This window comes from Brachycentrus maculatus, unplaced genomic scaffold, assembly GCF_059751285.1.
Source record: "Brachycentrus maculatus isolate JH-2025_06_01 unplaced genomic scaffold, ASM5975128v1 h1tg000407l, whole genome shotgun sequence".
Taxonomy (NCBI): Eukaryota; Metazoa; Arthropoda; class Insecta; order Trichoptera; family Brachycentridae; genus Brachycentrus; species Brachycentrus maculatus.
In genome coordinates, this window is record NW_028281156.1 from 118,187 (window position 1) to 136,540 (window position 18,354).

Sequence of the window (18,354 nt, forward strand, 5' to 3'; positions counted from 1 at the left end):
GCCAACGACCATACCATGTTGAATGCACCGGTTCTCGTCCGATCACCGAAGTTAAGCAACATTGGACGCGGTCAGTACTTGGATGGGTGACCGCTTGGGAACACCGCGTGCCGTTGGCCTTGTTCTTTTTGTTGCAAATTTATTTATATCCCTTTTTCTTGAATTTTTTTTAATTTTCATGATGCAGTAAAAATCTACTTCTTATATTGGCCTTAATTCAGGCAACAGTTACAAAATGCTACTCAGAAAAACCTAATAGTTTATTTTACATTAGCATTTCAGAACACTATTTTTGCCTCCATTTATTTAAGATTTTTCTATGTTTTCAGTTTGTTTATGATTAATTAATATTTTGAGCACTGATCTTATACATCTTTTTGATAAGTGCTGAGAATGTGAATCGTTCAGCCATTGTTCCCTGTTACCATTTCGGTAAATAATTTTAATGTAATGATAAAAGCGGATAATATTAACAAGTCATTCAGACATAACCATTGCACAATACGTAAGCTTCCGTATAAAATCTCATGCTGTTTGTTTTTCGACCTACTTACCGTGTCTCGTCTTCATAGTTCCGACTCTCTTCTGCATTGATGCCGATAGAACAATAATTTCCCTCCAATTCTCCCACGGCACTATTCCCGATTATTAACACACATTCTTGAATTACATATCTAGGTACCTACCTACCTATTATTTATCATTGTGCGGGCAATAATTTGAGGAAATGCAGTTATTTCAATTACACAAGTGATTCAATGTACGAGAAATATCTACAAATCGATATTTTTACTTCGACGAGTAGGATTATTGATTTTATTTTATTTATTATCGCGTTGTATCACTTATCTTCCAGAATAACAAAAAAAGGTTTGATTTTTTTAAGTATATTATGAAGAAATGTAACGGATGTATTAAATTCCTATATTGTCAATTTTTCTTGCTGATTTTTATACTTTATTTGATTTAATTAAAAAGATACATAAAACAAAATAACAATTAGTTGAATTTAATGATTCTGACTAACTAACTACCTAATCATCACGCCGCTTCCCCGCAGGGGTGTAGGGAGAAATAATATAATGCCAAACCACTGAGTCATTGTAAACATTCTTCGCCTCTTCCACATTCATACATACCAGCCGATTATTCCAACCCTTGACCTGACCGCTTTCAAGTATTTGGCATACTTGATCATACCAAGTTTTCTTCGGTCTTCCTCTGCTCCTATTTCCAATTACATTCAGCTCATTAATTTGTTTTACTGTTCTTTTGTCACTCATTCGTTCCACATGTATACATATATATAAAAAAATAAAATAAAAATTTGGATAAATATTCGTATTAAAAAAAAATCCGGTTGAATCGTACATTGTATCATTCATAATAAATAAAATAATAAAACCCTTGGCTGCACCCCTATGGTGCATAGGGCACTGCGTAATACAAAATCTTGATCGTTACACATGAAGGAAAGGTGATCAGCCCTCTGCTTCAGGTACCAGTCCAGGGTAATATTGAATAAATTGTACAGTGAAAAAATCACTAATATTTATTTTACCCCCCCTGGGAATCGAACCCGGGACCTCCAGAACGGTAGCCGAGCGTGCTGACCATTACACTACGGAGATGGACAAAATCATTCATAATATATATATTTTTTATAATTTATTAATAGACATTCAACCCGTTAACACAAATAACAGACAAGGTAAAAAACTGGTAATTCGTTATTGTTTGCTGAATTATTTTCGCCATAATTTATGCATGTTTTTTTTATAAATATTATAAATGTAGAGAAACGTTTCACTTGTATCATTCTTTCACATCTTTACAACCTAATTTTACTCAAAATTTTGTTTTCTTTTGTTAGTTCTGCTCTAGTTTTGCTGAAAAAAAAATTAATGGCCCCTATGAAAAACAAAGCATTTCTTCAAATGTTCTAGAGCTCACGTACTATAAATTCAAATTAGTTTGTTTTATCAGCATATATTATATGTGGTATTAAAATAATATTTTAGTAAACAAGAAAGGAAAAGCAAATAAAACCATTAATAAAAAAAGCGTGGGATTTTATTGTGAGAAGTGGGTAGAACCCATAAGTAATAATATTGAATGAATTAATTTTAAAAACTGTAAGAACATAAATTTAGTGTATGTGTCAAAATAAGATTAATTTTACTTTACGTAAATGTAGGGTAAACAACTAAAGATTAAATAAATACTACTGTCAGAAATTAGCTACGTTGATTCAAGGGGTGTAACTGTATTATTTACGCCATACTTGAAAAAATATTTCTTGAAATATAAAAAAGCTATGCCACTGATACTATACGCTGACGTTGATAGTAACCACGGTAATTTTCTTGTTCACGGTAATATTGCTTTCGTTTTTAAAATGTTATTAAAATTATATTCATAGTTTTCAGTTTAAGACTCAATAAAGCATAATTTAATAGAGTATTTTATAAAGAATTTTTGCCTGCATGGTGTTTATGGTTAGCATGTTTAGGTACCGTTAGGAGGTCCCTGGTTCAATTCCCGGGGGGGGGGGTAAAAATAAATATTATTTATTTAATAACCCCCCGAAGAGTCCCCGAGAAAATAGGTCCCCGAAGAGCAGGAGAGATCACCTTGCCTTCATGTAAGTAACGATCAAGATAACACTTTGTCAATATGATGCAGTGCCCTATGCACCATTAGGTGCGGATAATGGTTAGAAAAAGTGGAAGAAGTATTTCAAGGAAAAGTGTGCATTTTTTTTGTTTTTGAGATTTTTTTTAAATGTTACGAGTTGCCTTTAACCGCCAATAACTTTTTAATTCAATAACAATACGATTTACCCTACTAAATATTTGTTTTAAATGGGTTTGTAGTATAGTGGTACAGTAAAAAGAATAAAAATAGAACGAACAATGGAATTATTAGGCTTAATATATTTTATGAACTATCTATTGCGGAGAAAGTTGTGGTTAAAAATTAGGTTAGGGGATCATTGATTGGCATTTATTTTAATAGTAAATTAAAGTCTATTTTGAAACCACAATTCGTGATGTGTCATTTATATTAATTAATTGGTTAAATTATGTCCGCACCGCATGTAGGGCATATGAAGTCCACATACTGGCTCCAAGCTCCTCTATCAGCTGCCAACTTCTTTGCATTCTATCAAGTCAGGCCCGCGTCCCATGGTTTAAATGAGGATTGTCAGCGGTTGACATCTTAGGCGGCGACAACTAGATATCTTCTAAAAAATTAAAAGAGGCGTACCAAATACATGACGTTCTTCTAAACCAATGGTGCATAGGGCACTGCATCGTATTGACGCAGTGTTATCTCGATCGTCACTTATATTGAGGCAAGTTGATCACTGCTGCGCTTCAGTATTTCTAATATTTACATGTATTTCTAATATTTAATATTACCAATCCTGGGTAACATTAACTAACTAACTAACTAACCATCAAGCGGCTTCCCCGCAGGGGTAGGCAGAGAGAATCGAACGCCACACCACTCTGTCTTTGCAAACATTCTTTGCCTCTTCTACATTCATGCATCATTATTACGACTCCTGACCCGGCCGCTTTCAAGTATTTGACATACCTGATTGTGCCAAGTTTTCCTCGGTCGTCCTCTGCTTCTTTTTCCAACTACATTCGCCTCATAAATTTATTTAAACGTTCTTTCTTCACTCATACGCTCCACATGTCCAAACCATCTCAACACACCTTTCTTAATTTTATCGATAATGCTTATCTCAGCCTTACATTCTTTCCTTATTTCATCATTCGAACATCTATCAAACATCGGAAAAAGAAGCAGAAGACGACCGAGGAAAACTTGGCACAATCAGGTATGTCAAATACTTGAAAGCGGCCGGGTCAGGAGTCGTAATAATCGTCGGGTATGTATGAGGAGATGCATGAATGTAGAAGAGGCAAAGAATGTTTGCAAAGACAGAGTGGTGTGGCGTTCGATTCTCTCTGCCTACCCCTGCGGGGAAGCGGCGTGATGATTAGTTAGTTGGATATATATATATATATATATATATATATATATATATATATATATATATATATATATATATATATATATATATATATATATATATATATACATATATATATATATATATATATTTTTTTTTTTAAACCCTCCCCCCCTGGGATTCGAACCCAGGACCCTCCAGCACGGTAGCTTAACACGCTTACCATTACGCAATAGAGGCGGACAAAATACACGACCTAGACAACTAAATCGCTTTTTGAATTAATTTTAAAAAAAGTTTTTATACGCATTAAAATTATGCATGGTTTAATTGTTGTTTACATAAAATACAGGGGTCTTAATAAAACAGTAGAAAACGGGTGTGCAAGGCCGAAATAAATTGATCATTACATATAACATGCGACAATAAAGATCTTTCTACATAGATTGCAATCCAAGGTAACAGATTACGTTTCAATTTAAGTGAAAGATTAACCTAAAAAATGTGGTCTTCAAGTGACATATCCTCAAAGTGCATTTCAACAAATGTGACCTCAATATTTTGGTAAGTGGGCTGAATAATTTACATTAATATAATAATAAAATTCAAATAAGGGATTGGAATTTCTAAAAGTGGGGTTAAAATACTCGTGTCATAAAGAGTATTAAAAGAACGTGGGTGTTTAAAGTAAGAATTTTGGTATTTTGTATTTTAATAGCATTATTTACTTTGTAGTATGGTAATATAACACTCTCATTACCATTCACTTTGTGCAATACTACTTAAAAACTCTATTTTACGACAAATGGTTTCGGAATAACCATTTCCTCATCAGGTCAACTAAATATTCTAATGTATAGTTGACCTGATGAACGAATGAAACTACTTAACTAACTAACCATCACGTCACTTCCCCGTCGGGGTAGGCAGAGAGAATAGAATGCCGCACCAATCTGCCTTCGCAAACAATCTTTGCCTCTTCGACATTCAAGCATCTCCTCATTCGTTCCTACCTGACCTAACCAATTTGAAGTGTTTTTTTAAAATATGTACTTGCTCATGCCAGGTTTTCCTCGGTCTTCGTCTGTATCTATTACCAACACATTCGCATCATAAATTTGTTTTACTGTTCTTTCTTAACTCATTCGATTCACACGCCCGAACCATCTCACCACATCTTTCTCAATTTAATCGATAATGCTTATCTTCGTCTTGCATTCGTTTCTTATATCACCATTTAAACATCTATCATCTATCTATACATCGTTGTACCGTACATTCGTCTGAGAGATCGCATTTCACTGATTTCACTTTCATCCTTACCAACTCCGTAATATTGTAATTAAATATTTTATCAAAACATTTCGATTTCTCAAAATATTGTGCACAAAAATGGTCAAATTAGAAGCTGCATAAAAAATATTTCATGTTCAGGCGTTTCCCAGTATGTAAAAATAATCCGGGGTTTGGAGCTTGCACATATCCAAATAAAAGAGTTTCTGCTAAATAAAAGCTCTCTCAATCCAACATAGATGGCTGATGTGAACTCATATGTACCGTGTCATGAGAATAATGACATAACTAGGAGTTCTGAAAATTTACGAAGTGTGGTTGTCAATCATAGGTATAATGGTGAATATTGTAGTGTGTATCTAAGTGATCACTTAAACAGCCATAAGCCCTATAAATACCCAGACTTTTGGATTATCTTCATCTATGTTGAGATGTAAAAAATGCAAAATATTTTCCGTTTTATCCGCGCCGGATAAAAGGGATACCGGTTGATTCTCACATAATCAAGATTATGTAGTAGGTACGTCTAAACGCTCCCAAAACGACTTTTGTAATAATAAAATGGGCTGTTTGGCTATTGGCGATGTCATAACAGTCCTCATAAGCAGCTGGTAGTAAGAACCTACTACGTACTACATCAGTGGTTCTAAGCCTTTTTGAAGTCAGGGAGCACTTTTGACCATAACAAAAATTCGCGGTGCACCTAAACTAAAGATCCAAAAAACATGCAAAGATAACTTTTTCTCTAAATTAATCAGATTATTTTATTATAGAGAAGTTAAAAATAACATTAATTTAAAAATAAAAAAAATATTAATTCTACAATGAAACTTTTAGTGGCAATTTTTTTTTATGTGACACCTGAGCTGGTCGGGTTTTTCGAATTTAAGCGATATTAGGTCCCATATTTGATATAGCCAATATCATTTCTTCATCCAAATTGCTACACATAACTCCCATGATATTTTCAATTGTTTTAAGTAAGATGATATATGTAGAATCGAAGATATCTTGACAGCTGTTCTAACAATTTCACTTTGCAAGGATGCTGCCCCATCCAGTCACTATAATTGCAACTTAAAATAAGGAATAACCCGCAAAGCGTCTTTTTTAGATGCTTGTCTGCAGGTAGGATAGTAAAGATATGGAAGGTAAATGTGAAAATACATCATAAACACCCAGACCAATTGAAAATAAATCTTTCTTGAATTCATTTTGCAATTGGCGGGAATCGAATCCGCGACGCAAGTTTCGCAGTCGACCGTCTACCCAACTACGCCGCGGCGCCTGTCTATCGCACAGTAAATGAGTCCATATTAAATTTTGGTCTCCATTGTTTCGCGGAGCACTTGCAACAGGCTCGCGGAGCACCAGTGTTTCGCGGAGCACCGGTTTAGAACCACTGTACTACATATTCGCGTTACATCACAACTTTCTTCGGAAACGCTCGAGCATCGGCCGCGTATAACAAATAACAACATCGTTGGTTCGGTTCCGTTATGCAAGCGTAAAATGTGGGACTACCGAGACACATATTTTATATGGAGACCTTGAAAATTAATGCTTAATTATTCAAAGATTTAGTATTTGAAATTGAAAAATATTTGAAAAAAATTGCTGTGATCGGTCCGATGAGAGAAAAATAGTTGTATTGGTCTCAATTTAATAAAACATGTATTGTTGCTCTTTATATGAAAGATGGAAGTCTGAGCATCTTAGGGCATACGACCTGGTATTTAGCTAAACATATCATTTTGTTTACAACATTTTGAGTGTGTCCAAATACTTGTTCACAAAATCTGGATTATCTCCAATTACAGGAGTTATTTTCATATTATTTTTTGACATCTCATCAAAGATGAAGAAGAATATGGAAGTCTGGGCATTTACGGGGCTGACGACCGTCATCGGCTGGTTTAAGTGATCACTTTACACACGTGTAACATTCACCAATTCTACCCATTATTGACAACCACACTACTCAAATTCCTGGAAGTTCTATATATATATATATATGAACCAATTTAGAAACCTTGTTCTTGTGTGTGATTATAATCCAGGATTCGGACCTCACATACTAATATAAGAGTTTCTGCTTGATAAAAAGCTTGTTTATATCTCACCAATAGATGTCTCTAGTGAAGTTCTAGTGATTCAAGAACAAGGTTTCTAAATTGGTTCATATATATATATATATATAGAACTTCAAAAAATTTGAGTAGTGGTTGTCAATAATGGGTAGAATTGGTGAATGTTACACGTGTGTAAAGTGATCACTTAAACCAGCCGATGACGGTCGTTAGCCCCGTAAATGCCCAGACTTCCATATTCTTCTTCATCTTTGATGAGATGTCAAAAAATAATATTATTTTGTTGCATACTTGTCAATTTCTCACTGTGTTTATATTATTAACATAACTTTATTATATATTTGATGTTGTAATATTTGTTGTGACAAAATAATACTTTTCATAATGTAAATGAACGTCTCGTCACAGGTTCTGTATAGTGAGACGTTCTTCAAAAAGTAAAACATGATTTGTAAAAGGTAATAAAATAAAAATAATAATTATTTGATTGAGTTACCTTCATTAACTCTTTTCTTTTCAAAACCATATACTATATGTATTTATTTCGGATAAAAACTTAATTTTTTCAATACGATGTTTTAAATAAAAACGTTTAATTTTATATGGGTTTGATAAAAATTAATTAAAAGTTAAGATTAATAAATCGTAACAAAACTTGAAATTAATCTTAAATAATTAAGTAATTTATTTTATAGTATTAACATTAAACAGTATGAAGGCTGTCTGGAGATCGGATTTATACTCGGTGAAAACCAAATGCCGCCTATACAATGCCTGCATTGCTCCTGTTCTCTTATACGGCTGTGAAACATGGCACCTTACAAGGGCCCAGAGCAGCCGTGTACTAAGCTTTGAGAATAGGTGTTTGCGGAGAATCTTAGGCGTGCGGTGGTTTGACTTTGTGAGGAATGAAGAGATGAGGCGTAGGACGCAGCAAATCTTGGTCACAACTGTCGTCAAGAAAAGGCGATTCAGTTGGCTTGGCCATGTACTCCGCATGCCTCCTGAGAGCCTTAATCAAGCTTGCCTCTTTTACAAGGCATCAGGTTCGCGCCGCCCAGGACGACCACCGCTGACAATTCGTCGGCAGTTCTCGTCAGAACTTCGGGACGCGGATCTGACTTGGGAGGATGCAAGGGAGCTGGCAGCCGACAGAAAAGCCTGGAGACAGTTTGTGGACTCCATATGCTCCACCTAGGGAACGGATATGGTTATTTATTATTAAGTAATTAGTATATAAATATCTCAATTCGAAGTGACGTCTTTTTTGAAGGTCCACGAGTTAAGATGTTTTTCATAATCAACATTTTTAATAATCGTGTCATTACGTCAGACCCAAAAAGTCGAAAACTGCTCGTTTGATGAAATTAACTTTTAAAATATCTGCTGCCTTCATTATTCGGTAAACCCTTATAATTGGAATGTCTAGAGCCACTCAATAGCAATTTTCTCAACAGCTACTACAATGTGAACACCACTCGACGTTTTTTAAATACCAGTTTAAATGTTTTATGTGGTGCTGAAATAATTGGTACGTTAAGAATAATCACAGACGTTTATTTAAAAAAATGTCGTTTATGTTGAGAATGCACTTGGGGAGCAAATATATATAATTTGGGGTCGTTGCGTTGTAAAATAATACGAAAAAAACTATAATCTTCTTTTCTGACCCTTTTTACACCTATTGGTGCGTAGGGCACCCCATCTGATTGACACGGTGTTGATCGGCAACCTTTTTTATTAACTCAATTAATTAATACTCAATTGAGTAAAAATCATATTTTTACTGTGTATAAACACTATCTGCCCTCTAATTTCAAACAGCTGTATTTAATTCGAACTTTGACCAGTATAACTACTCTGATTTTTGTCGGTTTGAAATATATTTTCTTATAACCATCTCGCCGCTTCCCCGCAGAGTTAGGCAGAGAGATTAGAACGCAATAACTGTCGTTGCAAAAATTATTCGCCTCTTCCACATTTACGTCTCTCCTCATACATACTCGCTGATTATTCCAACTCCTGATCTGACCACTTTTAAGTATCTGAGATACTTGATCATGCCAAGTTTTACTTGGTCTTCCTCTGATCCTATTTCCAACTACATTCTCCTCATAAATTTGTATAACTGTTATTTCTTCACTAATTCGTTCCACGTATCCAAACTACCTCAAAACACATTTCTTAATTTTATCGAGTTGATGTTATCTCAGCCTTGCATTATTTCCTTATTCCACCGTTCAAACATATATCGTTTTGCCCCACATTCGTCTGGCAGATCGCATTTCGATTGCATTCAGTCTGCTTTAATCATTGTTTTTGCCAATTCCATGCTCCACACCCATACTTTGTTGGTACCAGATCTGCTAACGGCAAGAAGCACTATTGAAAGATGTGCCACCGCATGCCCATATCTGATACAGAAGCATCTAGGCTTCCTGACAGATCTGCTCTCTAAGCATTTTAAAAAAAAAAAAAGTTTTTGCGAAATTTATTGAAAATGTGAAACAATATAAAATTGTACCCCGATTTTACTGTGAATTTGCATTTAAAAGCGTTCAATATACCTGTCACTGCCAATCTAAATAAATACAAGATTGTAAGTCCATTACCAAATTTTCTAGGCAAGAAGCACTGCATCATCAGCATACAAAACGCCACAGACATTATCAAAATAATATTATCAATTAATTAATAATTTTGTCTAATTTTAACGTAGACGACAAAAAAATATATGAAAATATATATGTAAAATTGCTGGCAGAGAATGCGATGATTTGCTAATAGTATTCCATATTTTTAAATGATTATTTGTACAAGCAATCCAATTAGTGATTTCTTCTTGAGATGCGTTAACGATTGCTTATCTTTAAATGCATCTATAAAATTTTATTTGCATCACAAAGGAAAGAGAACGAGTAACGATTAACTTCTAGAGGCAATGCACTTTATCGAAATAGTTTTGTTTTAAAATAATATTAATTTAATCGTACGTATTGCTCACTCCTTTCAACAACGTCATATATAAAAAAAACTTGATTTTTCAGGAGATCGTTTTAAAAGTTCAAAAATATAATCGAATGTATTAAAAATAAAAATCAAGCCACTTATTGCACTTTTTACTGTGTAACAGATCTTTTTATGTAAAACTGAACTTTTTTCTCCATTTGAAAAATATTTAGTATATTTAAAAAAATATTAAACAATACCCTTTCTTCAAAATGCAAAAACAACACATTCTGCCCTGTAACGGGCATATATTAAGTTAAAATTATGCCGCTTTTGCTGGGATATAGTACATTTTCTGGGCATTCCGAAAACATGCGCTACTGAAAATTTACGATTTTTGATATATGACGTTGTTGAAAGGAGTGAGCGATATGTTTGAGTTAGTTCAAAGTGAATCAACTTCATATACGTTGTTGAAAGGAGTGACTGATATAAGATACATACATGAGTAAATCTTCTTTTTTTTCCATGTCCGTTCCCTAGGTGGAGCATATGGCACCAAGACGTGACGTCACCATGTCACTTTGTCACGCGCACCACCTTGGCTTCCTCCCAGGTCAGTAATTAGATTCGACATTAGTAAATAGAGATGTATTTTGTACATTAAAAGCGTTGATAACTTTTTGGTATGGTAATGAAACACTTTGTAAAATTTCTATACTCGTTGATTTATTAAAATTATGGTCTTCGGATATAAGGTGATTAGCGAATTCCGAAAAATTATTATTATTGAGGCACCTTAGATGTTCTTTAACTCTGATATTGAATTTACGCGACGTCTTTCCTTAGTAATTTTCCTTGAATAAGTGTTTATAAAAGTGGTATTACACAAAATGAACAAAGGATGATAAGGAGAGTGTTTTAAATGGAGATGTTTTATTTATACCTAAACCTATCAGCGGAAGCTAAACTGGCAGTGCACAACAGAGTCCTGGTGCCAACTCTAATGTATGGAAGTGAAACATGGAGTTGGCAAAAGAAGGATGAAAGTAGACTGAATGCAGTCAAAATGCGATCTCTCAGAAGAATGTGCGACAAAACGATGTTTGATAGATGTGCGAATAGTGAAATAAGGAAGGAATGCAAAGCTGAGATAAGCATTATCGATAAAATTAAGAAAGGTGTGTTGAGATGGTTTGGACATGTAGAACGAATGAGTGAGGAAAGAACGGTAAAACAAATTTATGAGGCGAATATTAGTGGGAAAAGAAGCAGAGGAAGACCGAGAAAAACATGGCACGATCAGGTATGCCAAATACTTGAAAGTGGTCAGGTTAGGAGTCGTAACAATCGGCGGGTATGTATGAGGAGATGCATGAACGTGGAAGAGGCGAAGAATGTTTGCAAGGACAGAGTGGTGTGGAGCTGTATTCTCTCTGCCTACCCCTGCGGGGAAGCGGCGTGATGGTCAGTTAGTTAGTTAGTTAACATTTTATTTAAAAAATAAACGTGCTGTTTTGAAGTTTGATCGAGCAAAAACATTTATAAAATAATTAGTGTATTCTATGTTCTTTGCGTATTAAGTACTTCATATAAACTACATTTTCTTTACTCAATTTGCAAGACGTAATAACCTTGAGAAATTACGTAAGGTACTTTCTGTGAGCGGTGATCTAAATAATAGTTACCTTCCTATGTAGGTATGAATGTGTAATATGTATAGCATAGATGCCCATGGATACTTTAATACTAACCATCTACGTCATATTACATAAAATATTGTACATAATATAACATGAACATTTGAACACATGAAGATTGTTTGCAAAGACAGATTGGTGTGATATTCTTATCTCTCTGCCTACCCCTCTGGAAGCGGGGTGATGGTTAGTTGATAAGTAAGCAAAAATAATCATATGTATCTAATATCAGTTGGTTATAAATTTTATCAACGACTACGGACAAAAAAGGAAAAGAGTTCAATAAAACGAAATAACTCAAGTGGTGTTAGCGCAGAACCCTTGTTCTAAGGCTAAGGCATACACTAGAAAATTTATTTCAACCCTCTATGTAATCGGATTTTTCAACAATAAAAATTAGGGTAAATCAATGTACCATCTTTATTCATTTAAAAGTTCATTTGAAGTAGTATTTTACGAAAATGGTGCATTTTAAATTATCCAAATTTATCATTAAATTTAATTTATAAATATCATCAAACACGAGAGATTGTGTTATCGACTGAAGTAAAGTACAAAATGGACTAATACATAATTATGTATTAGAAATACCAGTACTGTACAGATTTTACCAAGTTAATACATTTAAACACTTATTTAATAATAATGCATTAATTTAATGGGATCTTGAGTAATAAGTGTTATAAAATATTATTCGTAATAAAATTAATTCACGAGAAATACGATTGCAGTTCAATTTTCAAACCGGATTACTCCAGTTATTGCAAATGAGAAAGTTTCATGCGTGTTTTGTTACAAAATATGCCCAAAATATTGTTAGAAATTGAGCGAAGGAGATCATAGATTACCATTTATCAGGATTTCATAAATGGGAGAAGGTGTTCGCTCGCCAGTTACCCAATAATTATTATGCTTCGTCGAATCATACTTCCCATTTCTTTGGACAGAGACGAAAAAATGCTTACAACTGCGAGAGAGAGGAGAACAGTAGCGCAGAATGAAACACGTTCGAATTAATCGAAAATCTAGGTTTAAATTGTAGTTGATCGAAAATTCTCGAATGTTTTGATGTCATTAGTTAGATGTTGAGGTGATGTTTCATGCCTTTTGAAGAATTTGTTTAGTTTTGTTTGCTTCGTGTTTTGTAAGCGGTAGGTACCTGTTGTAACGCATGCCTCAGACGGGTCAACTCTGTGTTTATTCTACTTTCGCTCGATGTTGTAATGACCGCCTGCCTCCCGCGGTATGCAGTGAATTCTGGAAAAACGAATGACAGTCTCGTTTCGCGTTAAATGTGCTCATTTTCAAATTGGATTTTCCGAGAAAATTGCGCACTTATATACGTATCATGCTGACCAACGCACGCAATGTTGACAGTTCCAGGTTCTGATGTTTGTAGATAGTTGGAAAATTAATTATACAGTAAAACCTCAATATAACGGACCTTTATTAAACGGACTTCGGATATATTGGACAAAAAATTCGGTAAAATGTAAAAAAAATCAAATTGTCCTGTTAATATTTTACGCGCTTAAATTCAAGTGTCGCCGGATGTAAACAATAATTAGCGGTCACTTCTAAAGTGCAAAAAACTTGATTACTTTTTCAAAGCAGGATTACCGAAAGCAAGCGCGTCGATATCAAACAGCAATGTCACTCACGACGAATGTCCGAAGACAATAAAGTTATTTTTTTTGTTTGTCTATTTATATCCGAATACACTGTTCATATTAAAAAAAAGTTTTTTGATCTGAATCTGAATCTGAATTCAGTGTACTATTCACTATGTTCTCGGTAATCACTCTCATTTCCATATCATAATTATTATTTCTATCCCTACATACTTCCCAAATATACGAAATCATATACCTGTTCCAAAATTACATGTATTTTTATTGTATACATAGATAATCAAGTTACCTAGCAAACTCTGTAATCTTTCCTTATAATAATCATATTTTTTCATGAATTTTGGACTTTGATTCCGTTTATTGAGTTTCGATTGCGAAAAAGAAAGTGGCTGTCGAATGATGATGTATTTCAGTGGAAATAATTTACTGTATTTCGTCTCTTAATGGTTATTTTATAAATTCATTATTGTTATGCAATCCACTTTAGAACAAAGGTATTGCTGTTTCAACTAACGTATAATACTCGAGTACTCAATACACTTTGTGTCAAATTTCTTTCAAGTTTAGATAACCTGTTTTATTCTGACTTAGATTATTACGACTAGTTTATTGGAATTGAAAATAAATGCTCAATAAACTGTAGTTTAAATCATTGTTGGATTTTAGATATTCGCTGTAGACGGATATTTATATCAAATTCAAAATAATTAGAAAATCAATGATCATTTAAAACATGAATATATTAAATATAATTAAAATTGAAATATTGCTATCATATTTTTAAAAAAAAGTATCCCTGAAACGAATTAAAAAACTCATTCTTTATTTTTCCTCTACTATAATCGTAGAAATTTTGTTGAAAAAGAAATCTTAATGAAAAAATAGCAATGGGAAAATTCAAGTCGATTTAAATTACAGAAGAAGTCAATATCGCGATACTAAGACGAACGGTTGATACCCTACTTATTCCTTTTCTTCTAGTCCTTATTCGCATCCAGTGGTGATTAGGGCACTGAAAAGAATATATTCTGTGTTATATTGATAGCTACTTACATGAATGCAATATGTTTATTCCTGTGCTCTATATACATATATATATATATATATATATATATATATATATATATATATATATATATATATATATATATATTTATATATATATATATATATATATATATATATATATATATATATATATATATATATATATATATATACAATATATATATATATATATATATATATATATATATATATATATATATATATATATATATATATATATATATAAATATGTATATGTATATATATATATATATATATATATATATATATATATATATATATATATATATATATATATATATATATATATATATATATATATAAACATATACATATTTATATATATATATATATATATATATATATATATATATATATATATATATATATATATATATATATATATATATATATATATATATATATATATATATATATATATATATATATATATATATATATATATATATATATATATATATATATATATATATATATATATATATATTTATATATATATATATATATATATATATATATATATATATATATATATATATATATATATATATATATATATATATATATATATATATATATATATATATATATATATATATAAAAATATATATTTATATTTATATATATATATATATATATATATATATATATATATATATATATATATATATATATATATATATATATATATATATATATATATATATATATATATGTATATATATATATATATATATATATATATATATATATATATATATATATATATATATATAAATATATATATATATGTATATATATATATATATATATATATATATATATATATATATATATATATATATATATATATATATATATATATATATATATATATATAAATATACACATATATATATAGGATCCAGGGTAATACTAAATAAATATTTTAATGATAAATCACTAATACTTATTTTAACCCTCCCAAGAAATCCAACCCAAGGCGTCCAGCACGGTAGCTAAACACACTCACCATTACACTTAGTAGACAGGTATAATTACCCGAAAAACTGACTTATACAAAACTATTTAAGATGCACTGCTTCAATTCTGCTAAAATTAAATCTTCTTAAAACCCGTTTGGATACGGCTTCAAGCATTAATTTCAGCTTATATTGTCTAAAGTTTTAAATGAATGCTAATGATTATTTTTTGTTCTTACATAAGATGGCGTAACAACCGAGTGAAGTTGTTCTTGAAAACGAGCGGTCAAGTTCCAGTAATACAAGAGCATTCTACTTTGTAAAACAAAGACCCAATATTTTAAGAAAATCTTTATAAAAAATATTTAATTTAGGTTTATAACATTTTTGTTGAATTCTGTCAAATTAAAAATAAATATCAATAATAATAAACTCATAATTAACAACATGATAAAAACTAAAAACTCCATACTATTCCACTGATAAAAATAAAAAATAAATAAAATTAAGAAAAAGCTCCTACTCCCTCTTCATATTTCAACTTTCCAAGGATACAATTCTAAAATTCATGGTGAAAATAATGTGAAACGCATCCAAACACGTGTCACAATAGATTTTAACAAATAGACGAATTTACAAACGAAGCTAAAAAATAAACTTTTTTTCATGTTTACATTTTTATATCTCAACAAAAATAAAGAAGAATATGGAAGTCTAGGAATCTTTAGGGCTTATGACCTGTCATGGTGGTTAGGTAATCACGTTCAACATTCACTATTAAACCCATGATAGAAAATTACTAAAAAAAATCAAACTCCTTGATACATTGATCAATCTTATGACACAGTACTTATGAGTTCAACAGCCATCTATGTTGAATTAAGAAAGCTTTTATTTAGCAAAGATCCTTAACAAGTATTTAGACACTCAAAATGTCGTGAATTATTTCATTTTATTTTTTTTCAGTTGAAAACATTAGCAACTTAAAATAAATTCGTAATAATTGTCATATTTATTTTCAATTTCCACAACAAACGGTAGGTAGTACAATTAAAGGTATATCAAATTTATTTCATTCATTTGTAATATCTGATTAAAGGTTTAAAAATTGTATCGTCATATTAAAATAGACAACCCATTTGATCTGATTAGAAATAAAGGACAACTTATTTTGACTAAATTTTATTTTTACCGCAATACATAAATTTTTTACTAAGTCTTAATGCTTTAGCGATTCACAGGGGTCATTGTTATCAATCGGGCATCAAGTGGGCAATTAAAATCTCCCGACAGCAAAATGTTTTCATATTATTATCACCAGCTCGAAACATCAATCGGAATGGAGTTAAGTTACTGGAATTTTTATTGTTATCACATTCCAAGGAAAGACGGATAAATTGTGGTATCGATAATTCACGGAATTTACAATCGATATTAACGTACAACGCACATCCATAAATGGCAATACCAATTATTTTTCATTTTATGACAGGAACGAATTCATTTTAATGCTTTGCTTTGGGCATATACGACATATGGCCCAAATATTTTTTTAAATAATTGTTAAATTAATTTGACATTTACTTTTTTGGCAGCATTTAATTTATTTTTATCGACCTTTGCATTTTTCAAAATTATAAGATTTTTTTGTTATTAAAACTGCAAACATAAAAATACTTTGAAATATTAAATATAAAACAATTAAAACATAATAAAGCTTATTGTATTTTGGTTCAAATTTTCCTACTAAGATATCAATTTTTAATCTGTGTCTAGAAGTTAGTTTTTTTTCCAAGATAAATTTACATTTTGTCATCTCAACATTGATGATAAATAATATAGAAGTCTGTGAAAATCTGGATCATCGTATAATTAAAATGGTCTCTGCTAAATAAAAGCTATCCTCAATCCAACAAAGATGACTGTTGTGAACATATGTGCTGTGTCACGAGATTGATCAATAATTCAAAACGCTCGATTAATGATATATCTAGAAGCTCGTTTAATTTAGTTCGGAAATTTTTGAGTAGTGTGGTTGTCAATCATGGGTAGAATGGTAAATATTGTACGTGTGCAAAGTGATCATTTAACCAGCCTATACTGGTCATAAGCCCAGACTTCCACATATTCTTCTTCACCGATATGTCAAAATGTACAACCCACTCGTACATATATATAAGTATATATATATATATATATATATATATATATATATATATATATATATATATATATATATATATATATATATATATATATATATATATATATATATATATATATATATATATATATATATATATATATATATATATATATATATATATATATATATATATATATATATATATATATATATATATATATATATATATATATATATATATATATATATATAAATATATATATATATAAATATATAAATATATATATGTGTATATATATTTATATATATATATATATATATATATATATATATATATATATATAAATATATAAATATATATATATATATATATATATATATATATATATATATATATATATATATATATATATATATATATATATATATATATATAAAACCATTATCCGCACCCAAATGGTGCATAGGGCACTGTGTCATATAAACGCAGTGTTATCTTGATCGTT

The 18,354-nt window shown here is 30.9% G+C and overlaps 1 non-coding gene across 1 annotated transcript; it reads left to right on the forward strand.

The window, feature by feature from the left end:
- LOC148302813 (5S ribosomal RNA) lies at positions 1 to 119 on the forward strand. The gene has a single exon (XR_015838585.1). It is a non-coding gene; the product is annotated as a 5S ribosomal RNA (ribosomal RNA).
- Positions 120 to 18,354: the final 18,235 nt, after the last annotated feature.